Raw genomic sequence first — 13,210 nt, forward strand, 5'->3', positions numbered from 1 at the left:
TCGATCGGTGATGGGATTAATTTAAATCGATCTGAAATAGTGGTGGATAATATTTTTGCATATAATGTTGCACTTAATATTATGCAAGATAGTGAGGATCTTGAACCTCGATCTGTCGAAGAATGTCGACAAAGATCTGATTGGCCAAAATGGCAAGAGGCAATTCAATCGGAATTGAAGTCACTTGCTAAAAGAGAGGTCTTTGGACCAGTAGTCCAAACACCTGCTGGTATAAAACTAGTTGGTCATAAATGGGTTTTTGTGCGAAAAAAGAATGATAAAAATGAAGTTGAAAGATACAAAGCTCGCCTTGTTGCACAAGGATTCTCACAACAACCTGGAGTCGATTTTGATGAAACATATTCACCTGTTATGGATGCCATAACATTTCGATATCTCATCAGTTTAGCACTACATGAAAAGCTTGAAATACATCTAATGGATGTAGTTACAGCTTATCTGTACGGTTCACTTGATAATGAAATTTATATGAAAATCCCTGAAGGATTTAAAATACCTGAAGCAAAATCTCAGGAAATGTATTCAATCAGATTACAAAGATCTTTGTACGGTTTAAAGCAATCTGGGCGCATGTGGTATAATCACCTTAGTGAATATTTGCTGAAAGAAGGTTACATAAATGATGTTATTTGTCCATGTATTTTTATAAAGAAAATGACATCATAATTTGTTATACTTACTGTTTATGTTGATGACATAAATCTTGTTGGAACCCCAGAAGAGCTCCAAAAGGCAATTGAATATCTTAAGAAAGAATTTGAGATGAAAGATCTTGGAAAGACAAAACTTTGTCTTGGTCTGCAAATTGAATATTTAGCAGACGAGATCTTTATCCATCAATCTGCCTATACAAAAAGGGTCTTAAAACGCTTTTACATGGACAAAGCGCACCCATTGAGTACACCAATGGTTGTTCGATCACTTGAAGTGAATAAGGATTTGTTTCGACCTCCAGAAGAGGACGAGGAACTCCTTGGTCCCGAAGTACCCTCTCTCAGTGCAATTGGTGCACTAATGTATCTTGCTAATGCTACAAGGCCTGACATAACATTTTCTGTTAATTTACTAGCAAGATATAGTTCTTCTCCTACACGGAGACATTGGAACGGGATTAAACATATATTGCGATATTTAAAGGGAACTCTTGATATGGGTTTGTTTTATGCTAACAAAGATAGTGCAGACCTTGTTGGTTATGCAGATGCAGGTTATTTATCTGATCCCCATAAAGTTCGATCTCAAACCAGCTACGTATTTACATATGGAGGTACTATCATATCATGACGCTTCACAAAACAATCTATTGTTGCTATTTCTTCAAATCACGCTGAGATAATAGTTATTCACGAAGCAAGTAGGGAATGCGTATGGTTGAGATCAATAATTCATTTTATTCGAGAAAAATGCGGTTTGAAATGTGAGAAAAGACCCACAATTTTATACAAAGACAATGCTGCATGCATAGCCCAATTGAAGGGAGGATTTATAAAAGGAGATAGAACGAAGCACATTTCACCAAAATTATTCTACACACACGATCTTTAGAAAAGTGGTGACATTGATGTGCAACAAATCCGTTCAAGTGATAATCCAACAGATTTATTCACTAAATCTTTGCCAACTTCAACTTTTGAGAAGATGGTATACAAGATTGGAATGCGGAGACTCAAATATTTGAAACAAGGTTTTCATCAGGGGGAGTAAAATATGTGATGCGCTCTTTTTCCCTTACTAAGATTTTTTTCCCATGGGGTTTTCCTTATAAGGTTTTTAATGAGGCACCTAGCAATGCGTATTACTAAATATGTGTACTCTTTTTCCTTCACTAAGATTTTTTCCCACGTGTTTTTTCCTAGTAAGGTTTTAATGAGACACACTATCTTTTAATGAACATCCAAGGGGGAGTGTTATAAATATATTATATTATGGATGTTCATTTTGTACTCCATTGTAAATAATCTTCCTGAAGAAGCTTATCACTTCGGTACCCGGTTATGGATAAACATTACCCTAGGTAGAAGATTATCCATACCGGGTATAATAAGCTTATCCATTCAGTACTCCGTTATGGATAAACATTGATCTCAGTAGAAGATTATCCATATCTGGTATAGTAGCAGCTTACACAGCAGCTTGCGTAGCAACTTACACAACAACTTCCTTTCTTCTATAAATAGAAGAGATTTCAGTTCATTATGTATATTAGTTTGAATTCGAATAATATATCAGTTTCTCTCTATACTTGTCTTTACTTTACCGTCCTTATTTTATAACATAAAACAAATATATGCTATTTTATAAAATCATAAAGCGCATGAGCTATAAAATTTAGAAGAAAAAAAGTGGCATGATATTTTATTCAGTGCTGGCAAATCCAACTCTTTTTTGTTAAAAAGAGATCTCGGATCAAGGGCTATCGACGAACAGGTTGAAGAAAAGGGTTAGATAAAATTAAGAATTTGGCTATTACCAAGTGGGTCCCACAGGTCAAATGTGTACTTTGTGAATGGCTGCAAGCCGTATGTGTTAGAAGGAAATGCAATTGGGGCCCACTTGTTCCGCCAGATTTTCACGTGTGTCTAGAATTGAACAAAAACAGTGTTGTTATAATGTCCAGCACAGGGAAGGTACACGTACAGAACAAATAAGTACAACAATATAGATGCACAAAAATCTTGAAATACCGAAAGAAGGCCTTGGTCGGCAAGCTGGCAAGACAATGGCCAGCTGCTTCCGAGGCTCTTCTATATATTAGAATATTACTATTATATAGAAATGGAAGTTGGGGTGTACGAACAATGGCACTATGGTATCAGGGACTGCCTTGGTGGCCTAAAACCAATTTTTAATCTGGGACCTATCAGAAGGAAACAAAAATTCATCTATATTTTTAATAGAAGTCTATTTTTTTATTTTTTAAGATGTAAAGTTGTTAATAGTTTCTTTTATAAATAATTTAATCTCTCCTAGGATATTATTGATCTTAGATAATTGAACTAGATTCAAGAAGTTTATAACTTGATATCAAAATAATTTTTGATGTTCTAATATACTTGTTGAAATGCTTGAAACCTAAGGAAGAAAAGAGGAAAAAAAAGAATGCACAATGTAATTTTATTCAACGGTACTCTTCAACTCTTGTTTTTTTATAGAAAAAATAAAACTCTTTTTTCCCTACAGAGAACAATATAACTTATCGAGAACTTAAATTTTTTTTTTGTAGAAATCAAAAAGAGAATATAAGAATGTAGTACTCATTTTCTGATGAGAAAGATAAAAATAAGACTTGGACTATTGAATTGCACGTTTTTAATGAGAAATGTAAAAGGAGAATAATAATATAGGTACCTCACTAATGATGTCAATCGTCAAATTTAAATAATGAAAAGTTTTATATTCGTGACGACGGTTTAGGTGGAGTGATTCTCTTTCTCCAATTTTTGCTTAAACGGTTACATCAATACTAAATTAAAAGTTATATTTATTTTTTATAAAATATTTTTTTTTAATTTTAACATACCCAATATATTTAGATCCTACCTCTAAAGATTGTTGTGAGATGTATATGATCCAACTTACTTTATATTAGGTTCGAGTCATGTGGGTGAAATAAATCCTGTCAAAACGTATTCTCTCTTTTACTAGGCCTTATGCGATACGAATTTAGATTAGTCGGGGCTCAATACAAATACGAGTAAAAAATAAAAAGAAAAACTTGGGGCCTTCAAAAGTTGGGGGCCCAAAGCCTTTGCTTTAGTGACTTGACCCTTGGGCCGCCCCTGTATGGTACGAATAGTGGCTTTATGGTAAATGTAGTATTTTTTATGTCCTTTATATCAAAGTCATTGATGCATGCACTTCATTATTATGTATAAGTTGACACCTTTGTATTGATACTAGGGGTGTCAATGGATATCCGAAAACCGACTAAACCGACCGAACCGTACCGCACCGAACCGATTTTTAGGTTTCTTTTTAAGAAACCGTAGGTTTTAATATAAATATATAACCGCACCGATAATTAGGATAGGTTTTTTATTTTATAAAAATAAACCGAAAAAATACCGAACTGTACCGAATAAATTTTACATATAGAAAATATATTTATTTAGTTAGTTTAATAATAATAATGCATTAAATTTTCTTTGAGCCTTGAAATTATGAAAACTATTACAAGCCAACAAGTAATTAAACTCAAAATAATAATTCCTAAAACCTATTATGCTACTTCTACTTAAACTAACTTATTTCAAGTATCTTTATTAGAAAGACACAAAGTGTTCTAGCGATTATGAGTAACAAACTACAATGTATTGAATATGTTTCCTTTCATATAATTTAGATTTATCTTTTTGAATATTTAATCTTCTATAGACTTTATTCTTGAGTCCCAACTTGGTATATCTTTCAACTCGTGTGATTAATATTTTCTTTGCCTTTGTTTGATTTCTTTTACGCTGTTGTAGAATAGTTGATGGATCTATACTCTAGTCATTTTTTTTAATTCATCACCCTTTTAAACAGTAAAAATGTCTAGAGAGTTTTGCTAAGTCCTATAAAAGAACGTATGTTATTGCAATTCTACTTCTACTGGTGAATTTTACATGATATTAAAAAAAAATACCGAGAATTAACCGAACCGTACCGATACCGAAGAGAAACCAACATGATTGGGACGGTTTCGAAAAGTCTAATTTTGGTTATACATAATAGAATAACCGAAAAATTTATATGGTACAAATTTTATAAAATAACTGGCCGAACCGAACCATTGACACCCCTAATTGATACATTCTAGAATCCTCATTCAAGAGCTCTCTTTCCTTCTACATTCGCCCTTTGCTATTCTCATGTCTCCTATCCCTCCCCCATCTACCAATTTCTCCAAAATTTCCAAACAAAAATCTCCAACTCTATTTTTTAACCCTAGATTTAGTCGCTAAACCCAATACTGTGAATTGTTAAAGTTCTTAAAAGCCAAGTGAACCTAGAATTAGAAGCTCCAAAAGATGGATCTCTTACTCTTTGTTCGCGCCGATTCCGTCGGAGTTCTATGGTTCATGCCTTTGCGGCGAGCATGGATAATATTCCTATTATCTTTTCCCCTGTTAAAACTTATCGTTCTTCCTCCTTTATCATGTGCTTTTTATTTTTTCAATTCATGCATAGATGTTGTGTTCGCTTATCTTGGTTTTTTGTCTTATGATAGTTATTGATTAGCGTAGATATGATTAGTGTCCCAACTTAAACAAAAATGAACTGTTATTTTTTGTTAGAATGAAAAGAGGATTGGAAGAAAATTTGGTTATTACCTTAATATCCTAAATTTGTCTAACGTGTACATAACTTCACATTCTATTTTCTTTATTTTTTGTGTTATATGGAAATATTTCCTACTTTATTTGATGAGATATAAATTAGTGTTTAAATTGTTTATCTTTTCTTGGTTAAATATTGAAATGCTGGTTGTCCTGCAATTAGATATACATGTTTCACACGGTCCTTCACCATTTCTTTTTCTCCTTAGTTTCATCGTTATGGCCACACAACTGGCTATTGGACTTCTATGCTTAGGAGTAGATGAGTATTCACAATCTAATTACAAAATTTTGATGGTTTAGTTGTCAAGTTTATGTTGGTAAGAGTGGGTTTTACTGCATTTTTTCATCATCGTCACCGTCCTCTAGGCTCCTCAGCTCTTCAGAATCCCCTTTTCAATTCTGTCACATATACTGAAAATCAAGTTACTCTTTCAGTTTTTGTTTCTCCTTTTTTAAATATGTATATGTATCAGAATTCTTACCAACTTTAGCTTTACTATGACTATCTTTTACTTTCTTTTTTGTGCTTTATTAATTAGAATTTGCATTTGCATTTGAACCCAGTTAACTCCGAAGTTATAAGGAATTGCACAATTAGAAAATAGATAATGGCTTTCATTGTTTGTGGAATAGCATCCTACTTAATGTATTTGAATCAACTAAAGGTCTGTACATACTCAGTAAGTAGTCATATTCTCAATGGTGTTTATTGTATTGATTTTGCGAGGCTTTTTCAGTATCCTTCAGTAGATGGTGCCACAATGGTTCAATTTTTTTCTCGCTGTTATGGTACATCCTTCTATTTATGAATTATTTTATGTCTTAGACAAAATGATGGGTATGCATGCCCAATGTGTTTAGCATATGAATGTAGCTTGGTAACAAATATAATTCTTCCTCTTTTATTTTATTCTCGGGAAAAGAAGAACTGAAATTAGGTGTGAATAACACTGATTAACGCATATTTTGAAGCTTATTCTCAATAGTTAGAGATCCTCTAAAGGGTATCTTTTAACATATTAGATGCCAAATCTTTTATTTAAAATCGAGAGAACCTTCTGTTAATGGTAATGAGGATCTTTGGATAAAATTCATGAATATTATCAAAGAACGAAGAAACAATTGAGCACATTGTGTCGACACGCTTTCTTATTTTAATTGAGGGGGTTTGTGAAATTAACTGACTAATAGATGAATCTCTTTCGCGACAGGTGATCCATGAATAAATAATTATTTTCTCGAAAGATTGAACTGTAAAGGTTCTTACTTGGTACATGTCAAAGCTAACAACTGAGGTGAGTAAGAAATTGAATTTTGTTTACAGATGGCCAATTTCATTATTCTGTCCAATTTCGGAATACTGTGAATTCTTATTGACTAAACATACATGAACTTTTGGTGAAACCTTCTTTTCTGATGCACCTTTGATTGATATTTAGGAACTTACTAAACTTTTTAAAATACAAAAAAATAATAAGACAAGTTCATTCAATTGAAATTCTACGGGTTTTATCGAAAAATGGTGTAAAAGTCAAGTAGGTTTTGTGAAGTTGTCTGCCATGATAGGTTTGTGACCTTCAAGTCGATGTTACAGGGTTGGGATCCCCTCCAGTAACTTTTCCTCGAGTAATGTTCAATTGTTGCTTTAGATTGTGACAACTCATCAAAAGAACATCTAAGGCTATAATATTCATCCAAAAATCCAACTTAACTTTGTCAGAATCTTCTTACTTCTCTCTCTCTCTAAACAACTAAGTATTTCACATTGCATGTTTATTTGTTCCTCTGAGGTCTCTGTTTCTCTCGTATTATTCATGTTTCTTTGCTAAAGTTTTCTCTTCAACTCACATTTTAAGATTTCTTTGTGCAAAAATTGTTTTGTTGAAGGAATTTGACATTCAACAAATAGGTTGACAATAGGCTGGGAAGACCTTACAGGGTTGTCGGGCCTACATATATGTGTTACTTACTCAGTATAGCAGCTTATCAATTTTTTGTCACAGGATTATTGGGTGCAATCAGCATGGGCTATCTGATTTTTTTGTCAGTTCGTCATGTAACTTCAAACCAAGTTCATCTGAGTTTCATTACTTTTGCTGCAACGCACTTGTGACTTTTGGCTTGATGGGAGACAATGTTGGACTTTAAGCCATCGGGCTTTAAAAGAGAAGAAGTGTGAATTGGAAATGGAGGGAAAATGAAAATTTGAAGAAGTGAACTTTTGTCTTGCACTTTGTCCCTCATTGGTGAGGGACAATCACATTTATGTGCTTATATATAGATTCACTTCTTAAAGCTCTTAAAAGGAGTTGAAGAGAATGAACCCTCGCGCTGTCGTCGTCGCTCGCTCGGCTCGGCTTCGTATTTGGATTTGTCAAATCGATCGATAAGATTATTTTTGGACAAAATTTATTTAATTATTTAATAATTAATTAAATGCCAAATCACTGCTGAACGTTCAGAGGGCCTCACTGGCCGCGGTTCTGCCGCGACCGCGGTAGAATCGCGACAGTCAGATTCAGAGAAGCTCTCTGGCCGCGGTTCGGCCGCGATCGCGGCAGGCCGCGTATTTTCTGAAAATGCACCTTTCCAGACACCTCTTTTGATATTTGCCTATAAATTATGAGGCAAGGCTGCATCTTCCAGATACGAAAAAGACTCTACAACTTCATTCTTTCTGAATATACTGCATCCTAATTCGCAGTCTCTCTCTCAAATTCGTAAGTGTGATTTTGCTCCGTTCTTTGAGTTCGTTGGTATCCTGCAGTTTGTATTGCCACTGTTGCAGGAAGGTTTATTCCGTTTTATCCTGGGAGGATTTAATCCATTACCTTGGCAACGTGTGAGGGGATTAAAATTCCTTAAGGACGCACAAGAAAATTGTGGACTCGGAAATATTTCTGATTCTTTACTATTTTATATATTTCATTATTCTTCTAACAGTTTCCTGAATTTTGTTTTAACTCAGTAACGTTCACAAGCTTAAGGAATTTTAATTTTTACTAACGTTTCTGTGTTGATTATTAAATTATTTTCTTTATACTTTGTTGGAGACTAAAGCCTTGTTGCTTTCTACTCCTATAATTGTTTCTGTCCGGTTTAAAGTACATAAAAACTTTGCCGGAATAATAAACATACGGGTTTGAAGTATATAAAAACTTCACCATTGTTACGTGTTGTATGGTTGGTTTGGTATTCAGTTTGAAGATATCAAAAACTTCACTGATTAACAAGTTCTGTATTGTTTTCAACTTTACAGAAATATGACGAATGAAAACCAAACTAATGGAAGTGTTGCGGGAACGGTTGCTGCTGTTACAAGCCGTTCTACTCCTGCTCATGCTATGGCACCGGCAGAAAAACTCGGAAAGTTTTCCGGGATTGACTTCAAACGTTGGCAAATGAAGATGCTCTTCTATCTTACTACGTTGAGTTTGCAACGTTTCATCAAGGAGGATCCTCCGGTCATGGCTGATAATACTCCGGATGATGAACGACTTGTTGTAACTGAAGCATGGAAACATTCTGATTTCTTGTGCAAAAACTACATATTGAGTTGTTTGGAAGATGGCTTGTACAATGTCTATAGTGTCATGGAAACTTCAAAAGCATTATGGAATGCACTAGAGAAGAAGTACAAGACTGAGGATGCCGGACTTTAGAAGTTCGTGGCTGCAAGGTTTTTGAATTTCAAGATGATTGACACTAGGTCCGTCATAACTCAAGTCCAAGAATTACAAGTCATTGTGCATGACCTCCTTGCTGAAGGTATGACCCGAATCAATAATTTTATTAATAAGATTTATCTTATTATTAATTATTAATTTATTATTGAAGGTATGGTCATAAATGAGGCCTTTCAAGTCGCTGCTTTCATTGAAAAGTTACCTCCGTTGTGGAAGGATTTTAAGAACTATCTTAAACACAAGCGGAAGGAGATGACACTAGAAGACTTGATTGTTCGTCTGAGGATAGAAGAAGACAACAAAAATGCTGAAAAGAAGTCACGTGGAAACTCGACAATAATGGGGGCAAACGTTGTTGAGGAGGCGCCACAAAATAAGAAGAGGAAGAAGGCTTCCGGACCAAAGAATTACCCAAGCAGGACAATGTTCAAGGGTAATTGCCACAACTGTGGAAGATCTGGGCCCGTGGATTGTCATGCGCCCAAGAATGATAAGAAGAAAAAGAATCAAGCTAACATGGTTGAAGATGAAATGGAAGACTTATGTGCCATGTTGTCTGAATGCAATTTGGTAGGAAATCCAAAAGAATGGTGGATAGATTCTGGAGCCACCCGCCATGTTTGTGCTAACAAGGAGTTATTTTCTTCTTATGCCCCCGCAGGACCCGACGAGACAATCTTCATGGGAAATTCATCTACGGCCAAAATTGAAGGAGTTGGCAAGATTGCGTTGAAGATGACGTCGGGAAAAATAGTGACTCTAAATCAAGTCCTCCATGTTCCAGAAATTCGCAAGAATCTTGTGTCTACCTCACTTCTTGTCAAGAATGGATTCAAATGTATTTTTGTTTCTAATAGTATTTGAGCTCAAAATGACCCCTTCACCTCAAAACCTAAACCCTCAACACTAAAAATACTATCTCCCCTGGTTTGGTATTTGGCCCAGATTTCTGGGCTTCGGACGCGATCTGGTCGCGATGGCAGCACTTCACTGCTAGCCATTTCTTTCGGACGCGTCGCATCCGTAGGCTCCTCCGCCAACCTTTGGTAATTTGGTCATAACTTCTTGTAGGAATATCCAAATGACAAAAGGGTTGAAGTGTTGGAAACTAGACTCAAAGGGCTTTAATTTGATAGGTTGTGCATCACACAACTCGTTATATCCATGTAGATATGCTCGTCCAAAGTGAGGTCTTGTGCGTACTCATTTGCAATTTTAGTATATAATGAAATTTTCCAACTTGGCTTAGGCTTAGGACTTTACTTAGACCCCATATATCTTATAGTATGCCTCATACACTTGCTATCATATCCATTTGGCATCCATCATGGTAATAGACCTCTTCCACATACTAAATAATATAATTAGAACACGTCAACTATCTTATTTCGCCAAAATGCGCCGAATTATCCTATGGACTTCCAAATCCAAATTTGGACACATGTCTAAGTCCGAAATCACCATACGAAGCTATTGACATCATTAAAATTCCAATTTGGGGTCATTTTCTCAAAAGTAAACTCTTCGGTCAACTCTTTCCATTTGAGCTTCAAAAATAAGATTTTGATTTTCTTTAAATTTAACTCCGAATCTTACGAAAAAATCAAACTTGACCATACATGCGAGTCGTAATGCGTATTACGAAGCTCCTCGAGGTCTTAAGCTGTTGAACGAGATGCTAATTCTTATAACGACAGGTCGGGTCGTTACAGAATCATGTGGTATAGTTCCTTGTCCAATACTTACTGAAGCATTTAAATTCCACAAAGAACCATAATCTAAGAGTGAGTATGCCTCTACTCATGTAATGTTATGAACCAGAGGAGTATATGCAAATATTACCAAATGTTTCAACATTTAAAGCAAATATAAACATCCTGTTTAATAAAAATCTAAACATCCTCACAAATATTACTATCAATTACACTGATCATATCTGGAACCTGTTGTACCAAACGAATTACAACAACAACAACAACAACCCAGTATAATCCCACAAGTTGGGTCTGGGGAGGGTAGTGTATACGCAGACCTTACCCCTACCATGGGTAGAGAGGCTGCTTCCAAATAGAGCCCCGCCATACTTCCCACCAAGAACTCCCCACCTTGCTCTTGGGATGACTCGAACTCACAACCTCTTGGTTGGAAGTGGGGGTTGCTTACCACTTAGTCAATCACAATAAAACAAGCAGCAAACGAAAAATTCCTATCCCAATCAAAAGGCAAACAGAGATGTATTTATGAAGCAACTTGAGAGAACATTAACCTTCAAATTGACTTTTGAGTTCAGCATTCTGAGACTTCTGCAAAGCCAGTTTCATTGTTAATTCATGCATCTGCAAGTGAAGAAATAGACCATCTGTAACATCTCACATGTATGATGTACAAACCTGGAAAAACCAAGCTAAGCAACTTGGTAACCTATGAATAGACTAGTCCCTTCCATCTCTAAATTCAGTTGTGAACTAAATGAATTATATATTTTACACACTTCACTGATCATATAATCATCTAATACCTTTCCTTCATTAGCCTGGTTTCCGATCTCTTCAATTTCCTCTTGCAGTGTCCTACATTTAGCCATTAGCATCTTCCCCATTTTGCTTTGTGGGGTAAAATTGACTGCAGCAATGTTATCATGCAACTCCTTCACTTTCTTATCCTTCTCCTCAACCAAATTCTGGCATTGCAAAATAAGAAAAGATGTAAGCAAGAGTGCAATCAGGCAAGCAAGCCCATGAAGGAAGAATGAGAAAGTCAACTAAACTACATGCCAAAAGCATCCAAAAATTTAAGCACCAACATGCTTTATTCATTGGCAAAAGGATGCATCATCAGAGCTCATAGAGCAATTCAAAAGGCAACCAGTAACTATGTCACCAACAGAACACTGTCCACAGTAAATAACGAATACCAGCCAACCATCATAGAGACATGGAAGCACAACGAAGTTAAAGTATGGAACCACTAAATAAGTGTATCAAATTCCTCTATATACATTTCAACTTGAAATTAAAATTAAAGTCCAGAACTTACCTTCAGTCTAGTGAACTCTTCATGAATTGCTGGATCCAGCAATAGCTTCCGTGCCTGTTAATATACCCCCCAAAAGAATAAGGAAACTGAGCAAAAAGTGAACCACCAATAAAGAGATTAAAAGCAAATGTTAACCCACTTTTTTTTCATGAATTATGGTATAAGATGAGAGAGAGAGAGAGAGCGCACTCAGTGCAGATGCATATCATAGCAGAAAAGAACACAAAGCTGCAAAGGTGTATTCAGCAAATCATAGTGCTGTTCTGAGAAGAAAAAAAAAAGATAAAAAAGAACATAAAGAATTAAAAAAACAGAAAGGGTTTTATTCCATAAATCTGGCGCATTGCAACGTCTAGATTTCTGGGAAGTACTGGAATTAATTATATATTCCTTGAAACTTTCTTCTTAGTACCATCTGTTCTCACCTAACAGGAACATCTATTAGGCATCATTGAGCATATTTGAATCCAAATCTTAGAGAAACTAGTTAAAGGGGCATCTGGTGTGTGTGCATAATTTTGGTTTAGGAAAGAATAAAAGGGCAGCCCGGTGCACTAAGCTCCCGCTATGCGCGGGGTCTGGGGAAGTGCCGGACCATAAGGGTCTATTGTAAGCAGTCTTACCCTGCATTTCTGCAATATGCTGTTTCCACGGCTTGAACCCGTGACCTCTTGGTCACATGACAACAACTTTACCAATTACGCCAACGCTCTCATTCAAGGTGTATGAAAGAATATAAACTTTAAAATATAGGTTGAACTGATGTGACTGAGCATAACTGTCAAAGCAGAGTTAAACAACAAGGAAATCACCACCCATTAAATATAATAACAATCTTAACATCTCTGAGTTTTTTACGAGTGTGATTATGAGGGCATCAACAACAACAACAATCTAATGTAATCCCACAAGTGAGGTCTAGGGAGGGTAAGATGTACACATCCTTACCCCTAATCTGGAAGGACAGAGAGACTGTTTCCAATAGACAAAATAGTGTCGGCTTCACAAATTGTGATACAGTGAGAATATATGTCCCTTAATTAGGAGTATAGACATTAGAACAAGTGCCCACTATCTTTTCGAAAAGATTATAGACCCAAACTAGCTAGTAGGATCTACATTAGAATTAGGCAGAATGATTCAAGC

The 13,210-nt window shown here is 35.6% G+C and overlaps 1 protein-coding gene across 2 annotated transcripts in view; it reads right to left on the minus strand.

The window, feature by feature from the left end:
• Positions 1-12,665, minus strand: part of LOC142161671 (FKBP12-interacting protein of 37 kDa-like) — a 46,458-nt gene extending 33,793 nt beyond the window's left edge. The window contains exons 1-3 of one of the 2 annotated variants that reach the window (XR_012710951.1): positions 12,254-12,665; positions 12,065-12,118; positions 11,547-11,708 (exon numbers count right to left, since the gene is read on the minus strand). The gene's annotated coding sequence lies outside the window, so the exon portion shown is untranslated. Of the gene's footprint in view, positions 1-11,546; positions 11,709-12,064; positions 12,119-12,203 lie in introns of both variants that reach the window. The other variant, XR_012710952.1, reaches the window with a different exon arrangement.
• Positions 12,666-13,210: the final 545 nt, after the last annotated feature.

This window comes from Nicotiana tabacum, chromosome 6 (genome assembly GCF_000715075.1).
Source record: "Nicotiana tabacum cultivar K326 chromosome 6, ASM71507v2, whole genome shotgun sequence".
Classification (NCBI taxonomy): domain Eukaryota; kingdom Viridiplantae; phylum Streptophyta; class Magnoliopsida; order Solanales; family Solanaceae; genus Nicotiana; species Nicotiana tabacum.